The sequence below is a fragment of the Phaenicophaeus curvirostris genome, chromosome 3 (assembly GCF_032191515.1).
Source record: "Phaenicophaeus curvirostris isolate KB17595 chromosome 3, BPBGC_Pcur_1.0, whole genome shotgun sequence".
Taxonomy (NCBI): domain Eukaryota; kingdom Metazoa; phylum Chordata; class Aves; order Cuculiformes; family Cuculidae; genus Phaenicophaeus; species Phaenicophaeus curvirostris.
Window position 1 is genome coordinate 97,424,188 of NC_091394.1, and position 8,550 is coordinate 97,432,737.

The window sequence follows — 8,550 nt, forward strand, 5'->3', positions numbered from 1 at the left end:
TTTGCCACGGTCCCCTACAACACCCTGCTCTCTAAATTAGGGAGATATAGACTTGATGGGTGGATGACATGGTGGATAAGAAACTGTTTGGATGGTCTTATTCAAAGAGTACTGGTCAATGGCTCTCCAGATGGAGATCCACAACTAGTGGCGTCCCTCACGGGTCCATACTGGGACTGATGCTGTTTAATATCTTCATCAATTATATTGACAGCAAGACTGAGTGCACCCTTAGCAAGTTTGCAGATGACACAAGGCTGAGTGGTGTAGTTGCCACACTGGAAGTATGAGATGTCATCCAGAGGGACCTGGACAAGCTGGAGAAGTTTGCCTGTGGGAACATCATGAGGTTCAACAAGGCCAAGTGCAAGGTCCTACACCTGGGTTGGGGCAATCCCCTATTTCAGTACACAATGGGGGATGATGTGCATGAGTGAGAGCTGCCCTGCAGAGAAGGACTTGGGGGTGCTGCTCAATGAGAAGCTCAACATGAGCTGGCAATGTGTGCTCGCAGCCCAGGCCAATCGTATCCCAGGCTGCATCAAAAGCATTGCCAGCAGGTCAAGGGAAGTGATTCTGTCCCTCTATTCATCTCTTGTGAGACCTCATCTGGAATAGTGTCTCCAGTTCTGGAATCCTCAACGTAAGAAGGATATGGAATTTTTGGAACAGATCCATAGGAGAGATGATCAGAGGGTTGGAGCACCTTCCCTATGAGGATAGGCTGAGAGAGTTGGGCTTGTTCAGCCTCGAGAAGAGAAGGATCTGAGGACATCTTATAGTGACCTTCCAGTACCTGAAAGGAGCCTACAAGAAAGCTTGGGAGGGACTGTTCACATCTGTCCAGATTTTAGCATGAATGACTCATTCTCTTCACCTCAGCTGACAGTAGTGCAAAGAAGCTGTGTGAAGCATTTGTCTTGCTGTGTTCGGCATCAGGCATGAGATGCGCCTTAGCTCCTCACACATAGGCCCGTGCCTAATGCATTTTCACCTTCTGTCTGCTCTGCAGTCCTCTGCATTGCACACAACTCGGTGACCTGATCTGTGATCCACCATGTGTTGATGCTTGAGGCGATCCCCAATGCAGCAGTTGTGGCAGTGAAGACATGAAGCCATGACATTACCCCAGATTTTTTGCTGTCATTGCCCTACTCATCGGATCCCATTTCAACTCATCCTTGCTTCAGCTCTGCCTCAATTTCTCAGTGTATGTGTTACTTTATTTTACAGAGGTGAAAAGGCACTTTCATTACAGACCCTTGCAGGGTCAAAGAAAGCCAGCTGGCTTTAGGACATCCCTTAACGAACCATGGGGTACTTTATATCCAGAGTAATATCCCTGAATCTAAATCCTACCCCTACACATCTTGCAGAGCTGACAACGTGACAAAAACCATTGCCACTTGAGAAGTTGTGAAAAATCAAACTCCGGTAGCTTGATGCTCCCCATCACTCCACGAATACATTACCACAACGTGAGTCACAGCAGCCTCAACCCTCAATACACTGAGCACGGCACCATGTTCAGCTCCATGTTGTCTTCTGTTTTTCATGTCAGTGTTGGCATTTCTGAGTTATAACAATAAGCTGAAAAGAAAGTCGAAGACACTCATATGGTTACTGGCTAGAAAAGCAACCAGGTTGATCTGGGTGCCAGTGGTCACAGAAATACATGGGACTGAAAATGTAGACATGGATGGGTCCTGCACCACAGTCTGTAAGCCCCTGCAAATTCAATTTAATCTCATCTAGCTTTAGAAACTTAACTGAGTCATTTAATACATTTAAAGCCTATTCAGCTAAAGAAAAGCCAGCGAAATGAAGATCAAGGTCACCTCCAGAGATGCTTTCCTGCTTCCCTTTACCCACAAACATGCCTCAGTAACCAAATCCTAATTTAATAAATCACTAATAGCTAATTCTTAATTTAAACACCTAAGTGGTGGTGGACGTACGCCTGAAGCACAAAAGGGAATTTGCAGGCTAATTCCTATTCACTAAAGCCTCATTAGGTTAGGTGTTCTTTGAAATCACATCCACAGAAGACAAGCTGAGCTAAATCTAAATGTACTTTCCCCTTTTCATAGAGGTAGCAAAAGACAAACTCACTTGCCCACAGATATGCCCTTGGCAAAGTGGGAATCAAACTCAGCTCTTTCAACATCTCACTTAACAGCATGAGAATATCCAAGGCATAAAGATTTCAGTCAAGCTCAACTTCCCTGAAGGTATAAAAGGAAAGAGAAGATGTAGTTTTCCAGCTCCAGAACTTGAAGCTTTGTGACAGATATGGGGATAATAATATTAATTAAAATACTATTACGGTACTTAGTGGGAATTATTTGGCTGATATAATTAGGAAAGACAACATGTCATTATGCCATCTCCATGATGTACAAACAGTAACAGCATTTACTGTAAATTACTATGGCAATAGTAATTAGCTGTAGTTCTAATCTAACTTATTGTAATGACCCATGAAAGGACATACAGGGCTCAATAAGAGACAGCAGCTGTTGAATCCTGGATAGATCCTGTCCGTGGTCTTGATGTAATGAGGCATTAGAGGCTGAAGGTTTACAGGGTGGCATAACTGATGCAGGATCTTGAACACAGATGTGGATCAGGACTCGTGAAGTGCATGGGGCAGACTTCCAGGATATCAAAATATTGGATTCAGGTTCTTTCAGCTTGGTTTTCTGTCATCATCATGTTAATATGCCCAGGAAATTGAATCTAATACCTGTTTTGTGTGGAGAAAGTCCCTCTGTCTTTCCATGCTAGGATTGTCCTGTAGAGTTATGTTCACATCACCTACTTCTGCTCAGGAAAGTAATAGTGTGGCCAATTAGACAGTGTTATTTATTCCTATTTCTTAGGCATTAACTTTCCAGGCGCATGAAACTGTCTTGCCCTGGGGAGTGTGACTTTCTTGTATCCAGAGCAGGAATAGCTCTACATGTGGACAGCAGTGACAAAGATGCTCTCTCCATCCCCTTTCCTTGGGGGAACTGTTTCTTCTCCTAAATCACAGAATCACAGAACAACCAGGTTGGAAGAGACCCACCGGATCACCGAGTCCAACCGTTCAAATGTTCCTGTTGATCTCCTATTTCCCAAAACCTTTTCCCAACAGCCACCAGGTTTCATCCTGTGTCCTCCCTGGAGTGAAACCATAGTTTCTTGGGTGGATGGAACTAGATGATTTTTAAGGTCCCTTCAGACTCAAGCCACTCTGTGATTCTATGATTCTGGAGCTTGACTCTGAGTTCCTGGACGGTCAGAGACCCTCTTGACTTCCCCAGCAGTGATCCCTAGCCAGCTGTGTGGTGCAAAGTACGATGGCATCAGGATATGTGGTTGTAGTGGCTAGAGCTCCCTAAATTCCCTTGCCTCCCATGACCCAAAAAGCTTCCCTTTGCAAGAGATGGAAGTGGTAGGATAAGTCAAGTTTTTCTGTTTGCTGGATTTTTACCAAACTTAAGGATGTCTCTTCCCATCAGTGCCATCATGTCCTCTCACATTTCAGACTTGGCCTGATGAAGTTGTTTGCAAAACACAACGATAGAGGCAGAAGAAGAGAGGCAGTGGATAGGCAATTTTCATCACCTGAGTTATAGATCAGTGTGACGCAGCTTCTTGGCTTTGCTACCCTAGCATCCACCATTAAGGCAGTAAAAGCTGGAAGTTTTGCTATGCTTTTACAGTGGACCAGGCAGGCATGGACACGTTTAGCAACAGTAAGTGAAAATAACTCATTCCTTTGAAGCCATCTATCCACTCCTACAGAAATTACATGACTTTGAATGAAGAACTGCACTTCACTTGGCCAGTGACCCACTGCAAGGCTTTGGTAGAAGTTTTCTGTATTCTTGTTTTCTCAAAGTGCCTAGAGGTGGTGAAAGGAGATACTTAACAGCTATGCAAGGCTGTTTCTCCACAAACTAGGTTTCTCCACAAAAGACAGTTCCCCTCTGCAACACCTTTCTAGTGTCTTCCTTATTCTGCTCACAACAAATTACAGACCAATTACTGCTAGCTCATATATACGTGAATGAGAAATGGAATGTGTATCTCTTTGCCAGGCAATGAGAGAGGAAAAAAGGAGCCAAATGTACAGTTAATTCCTTTTAACTTCTTTTCATAGGCAGCTGAATGCATTTCACTAATTTAATCTAGACCTAAGTACTGACTATATTTTATAGAGATGTATTTTATGGCTGATATTATTGATACTGAGAGATATATATTGAGCTTTTAGATGTGAAGAGACCAACATTCATCACATTGCATTTTTATTGCAAAATTGAAATTTCCAATATAAAGAAAAATTGATTTAAGGATCATTATGTAAATATACATATATGTTCAAAAATATATATTAATATATACTCAATAGTACATTGCCGTATAGTGTTAAAGAGAAACATAGACAGGAGTGGTATCTCTCTGTTTTGATGGTTGCTGAAGTGTGCTGGAATAACTGATAGAAAATTTGCTGCAAGATCTTAATTATTATCTGGAGGAGGCATTTCTACAGTGAAATCCCTGATGACTTCCTGTCTTCTCTGTGGGTGGGAGGAACAACAGTGAGCTGGTAATAGAGCAAATCCTTGGCATGTTCCCTCTGGGGATGTGATGTTTGGTCGAGGGAAGCTACCACCTTGTGCATTAAAGATATCAGGAGGCTTAGTAAAAGTGGTAAAGTCTTTGAACATCATAAAAAATTTTGATCCAACTCTTAAAATTGGAGAATGATAGAATCACTTGGACGGAAAAGATCTTTGAGATCATCGACTCCAACCATACCTATCCCTTACTAAATCATACACCTGAGCACAGCTCCATGGAATTAGAAAAGAAACCAGGTGCTTTAACACTTCCAATGATCTGTGTCATGCATGATGTCCCAGTGTGGGCTGGTGAGATATAAAGAGAGGAAATACCAGCCCTGGAGATGTTCAAGGCCAGGCTGGATGAGACTATAAGCAACTTGATGCAGTGTGAGGTTTTTCTGCCCATGGGAGGGGGGATAGGACTTACTGATCTTTTAAGATCCTTTCCAACCCAAACCATTCTATGAAATTCAAGTGAAATGAATTCTCATGATATATACACTATGATGTGTGCTCTGAAGAAGCTCAGTCTGCCTGTGGAACAAGCTGCACAATACTTGGGAAGCATTCAACAATAGTGTCCTGTCTGTAGAAAGAAATGTTGCAGGGAAAGGCAACTATGCTATGGAGTTATTCCTATTTCTTACATAAGAGAAATCTGGTATTCATGAATACAGGTTCTTAGTGCTAAATTGCAGTTGAGTGGATCAAAGGCTTTCATAGAATGGTTTGTGTTGGAAGGGACCTTAATAATCATTTAATTTCAACCCCTCTGCCATGGGCAGGGACACCTCCCACTGGATCAGGCTGCTCAAGGCCCAATCAAACCTGGCCTTGAGCACCTCCAGGAATGGGGAATCCACATTTTCCCTGGGCAACCTCTTTCAGTAGCTCACTACCCTCATTCTGAAGGATTTTCTCCCTATGTCTACTCTAAACCTGTCCCTCTCCAATGTATAGCCATTTCCAGATTGTGGGAAAATTTGCAGTTTGAAAGGATCTCCATTCCAGGATTAAGAGGTAAAACACAGTGAACAAAAGGAACTGAAAGTTAAATATTTCATAAAATAAAATCCAAAGTTAAAAATTAGATTAACAAAAACAAATTGATTCATACAGATTCTTTCTTTCTCCAGTTTACTTCTTTGAACCACTGAAAATAACCATGTTCTCTTGGAAAAAAGTGATACCAAAATCCAATTGCAGCAGCTCAAAAAACTTGTTGGCAGCATCATCAAAATACGGTCTTTCAGGGAGGAGGAGTACTGTGTCTGAACATACATTTTCAGTAAAAATGACACCTTTCTGTGAGTTATGACAGGATAAAAAAAATGTTCCATCAAAACTTCCCTGAGCAGATGTCGGGGAGCAGCTGTGGGAGACAGAGGGTTTGGTAGTCTATATTGTACTATTCTGGATAAGGAGAATATAAGTGCAAGCAATAAATTTTTTCCCTGAACATGCCCAGGGATTAGTGGTAACTCCCTTTTTTGATATTCATCCCAACTACACTTCTTAATACCTTTGCTCTCTTTATACCCTTTCTACCTGGTGTACCATTCCTTCTCCCAAATGCTCCTTTTAGTCTTCTCTTCTCTCTTCCCTTTCCCAATAGCCACCAAGTAACATCCTGTACCCCTCTTGCAGTCAAACTATAGTCTCTCAAGTGTGATGTGGAGCTTGACTCTGAGTTTCTGGAGTACACGACACCCTCTTGGCTTCCCCAGCAGAGACGGATCTGCAGTTTCCACCAGAGACACTGCTTTTGATAAGTCTCAGAACACATTTCCTACGCTACACAGCCATCAGCTGGCTGGATTTAAAATGACAGCAGGGTTCATAATCTACTCTCTTGCATTTTTATGTGTTAAGCAGGATGTCAGCTGAAGGAGTTGTGTCTCGTGGAATGATATGGTGATGCTATACTCAGCAATGGTCAAGTTCTCCCAGGGCTACTCTGGAAATGGTTTCTGCAGATTTTCAGCTCATAGGAGTCATGCACTTGTGTGGGGGAGCTATTAGGTTACCGTGCATCTCATTTGCAGTGCAGCACTGGAAAGACTGGAAAAAAACTCAAACCCTTTGCTTTATAAAGAAATCATAGAATCCCTAGGCTGGAAAAGACCTTAATCTTAATCACAGCGGTTTGTTTACTATTTGGCCAGGCTGACGCTGCTAATGGAAAGGCATGAGGATACCATTAGCCTTGCTTTTCCTTCCTGTAAATATAAACCTGTGTCTTTCTCCTCTACACACAGAATGGTCGGAAGGAACCTCTGGAGATCACCTGGGCCAACCGCCACTCTAGCAGGGACACCTACAGCCAGTCACCCAGGAACACTTCCAGGTGGCTTTTGAATATTTCTAACAATGGAGACTCCACAGCCTCTCAGGGAAACCTGTCCCAAGTTTCTCATGCTCTCTTCACACAATGGATTTTCTGGTTCCTTCCTCATCTTCCCAGTCTTCATCCGAACTCTCTTCTCTATGTCCATATCTCTCTTGTATTGGAAAGCCCAGCACTAGGCACAAAAAAACCCACAGGAAAACACTGCTGAAGCCCGGGATTGAACCAGGGACCTTTAGATCTTCAGTCTAACGCTCTCCCAGCTGAGCTACTTCAGCCCTGCTGAAAAACTCTTTTTCACAAAGCCTGTTGCAACATGATTACCTTTCAGCTTTTTCAGTCAAAGTTAGTTGACTTGTGAGAAGTTGTCTCTAGGAACAGGACACAGACAGTCTAGGCTCAAAAGCAATGGTCCAATGATCTGCACCAGTACAGGCTCCTTGCTAATGTACACCACCTCTGCATATGAAGATGACTTTAGTAACAGCATGGCTCATAGTATCACTAGGTTGGGAAAGACGTTTGAGATCATCAAGCCCAACCGTCGGGTGCTCAAGTTGTGACAGGGCAGAACCAGATTCAATATTAGGAAAAAATTCTTCACTGAAAGGGTTATCATGCACTGGAAGAGGCTGCCCAGAGAAGTGGTTGAGTTACCTGCCCTGGAGGTATTTAAAAAGCATATGAATGTAGTGCTTAAGGACATGGTTTAGTTGTGAACTTGACAGTGTTATGTTTACAGTGGGACTCTATCTTAAAGGTCTTTTCCAACCCAGATGATTCTGTGATTCTGTGACTTCTTGTTCCTGCTGTGACCCCAGACAAGTGATGTGCTACAGCTTTAACTCATGCAGGAAGGTGGCTAGATATGATTCAAGTCTGTCATACCAACAAATTTATACTTCAACCAGTTCACTACCAACAAATATATCACACTTCAAGATACTTTATACATCAGTCCATGATGTGTTTTGCAGTCCTGCTCATGGTGCAACTTCAGTGCACCCAACCTCCATTTTTTTTTTACTTCACAAGTTCTACAGATGTGCATTGGAAGTGCTTTACAGGGACATCATGGTATATGGGAAGCCAAGGGGTTTATGTTAGAAGATGAGTGACCTCATGTATGTAACGGGTTGTAGAAGAAGGAAGAAAATAGACCTTACAGGGTCTGACGAAGAGCAACATCTTTGCCCTGCGTATTTCCTGTGAGTTTCTAAGTAGAACGTTCCACTGGGACATGGCATTTAGAAATCCAACAGTACATTGAAATCCAGTAGCATGATAGGTACTCAGAGTCAGTTTATACTTCAGCTGGCATCTAGAGGTGTCCTACAGCTATGTATGCAGCTGGATGTCATTGAATCATAGAATGGTTTGGGTTGGATGGGTCCTTAAAGGTCAAATAGTTCCAACCCCTGCCACCAGCAGGGACACTTTCCACTTCCTCAGGCTGGTTATAACCTCATCCAGCTTGGCCTTGAACACTGCCAGGCATGGGACATCCACAACTTCTCTAGGCAACCTGTGCCAGTGCCTCACCACTCTCACAAGAAAAAAAATACTCCTAATATCTAACCTAAA

At 42.8% G+C, this 8,550-nt stretch overlaps 1 non-coding gene across 1 annotated transcript; it reads right to left on the bottom strand.

Moving 5' to 3' along the window:
* Positions 1-7,171: 7,171 nt before the first annotated feature.
* Positions 7,172-7,244, bottom strand: TRNAF-GAA (transfer RNA phenylalanine (anticodon GAA)). Its single transcript has one exon. It is a non-coding gene; the product is annotated as a tRNA-Phe (tRNA).
* Positions 7,245-8,550: the final 1,306 nt, after the last annotated feature.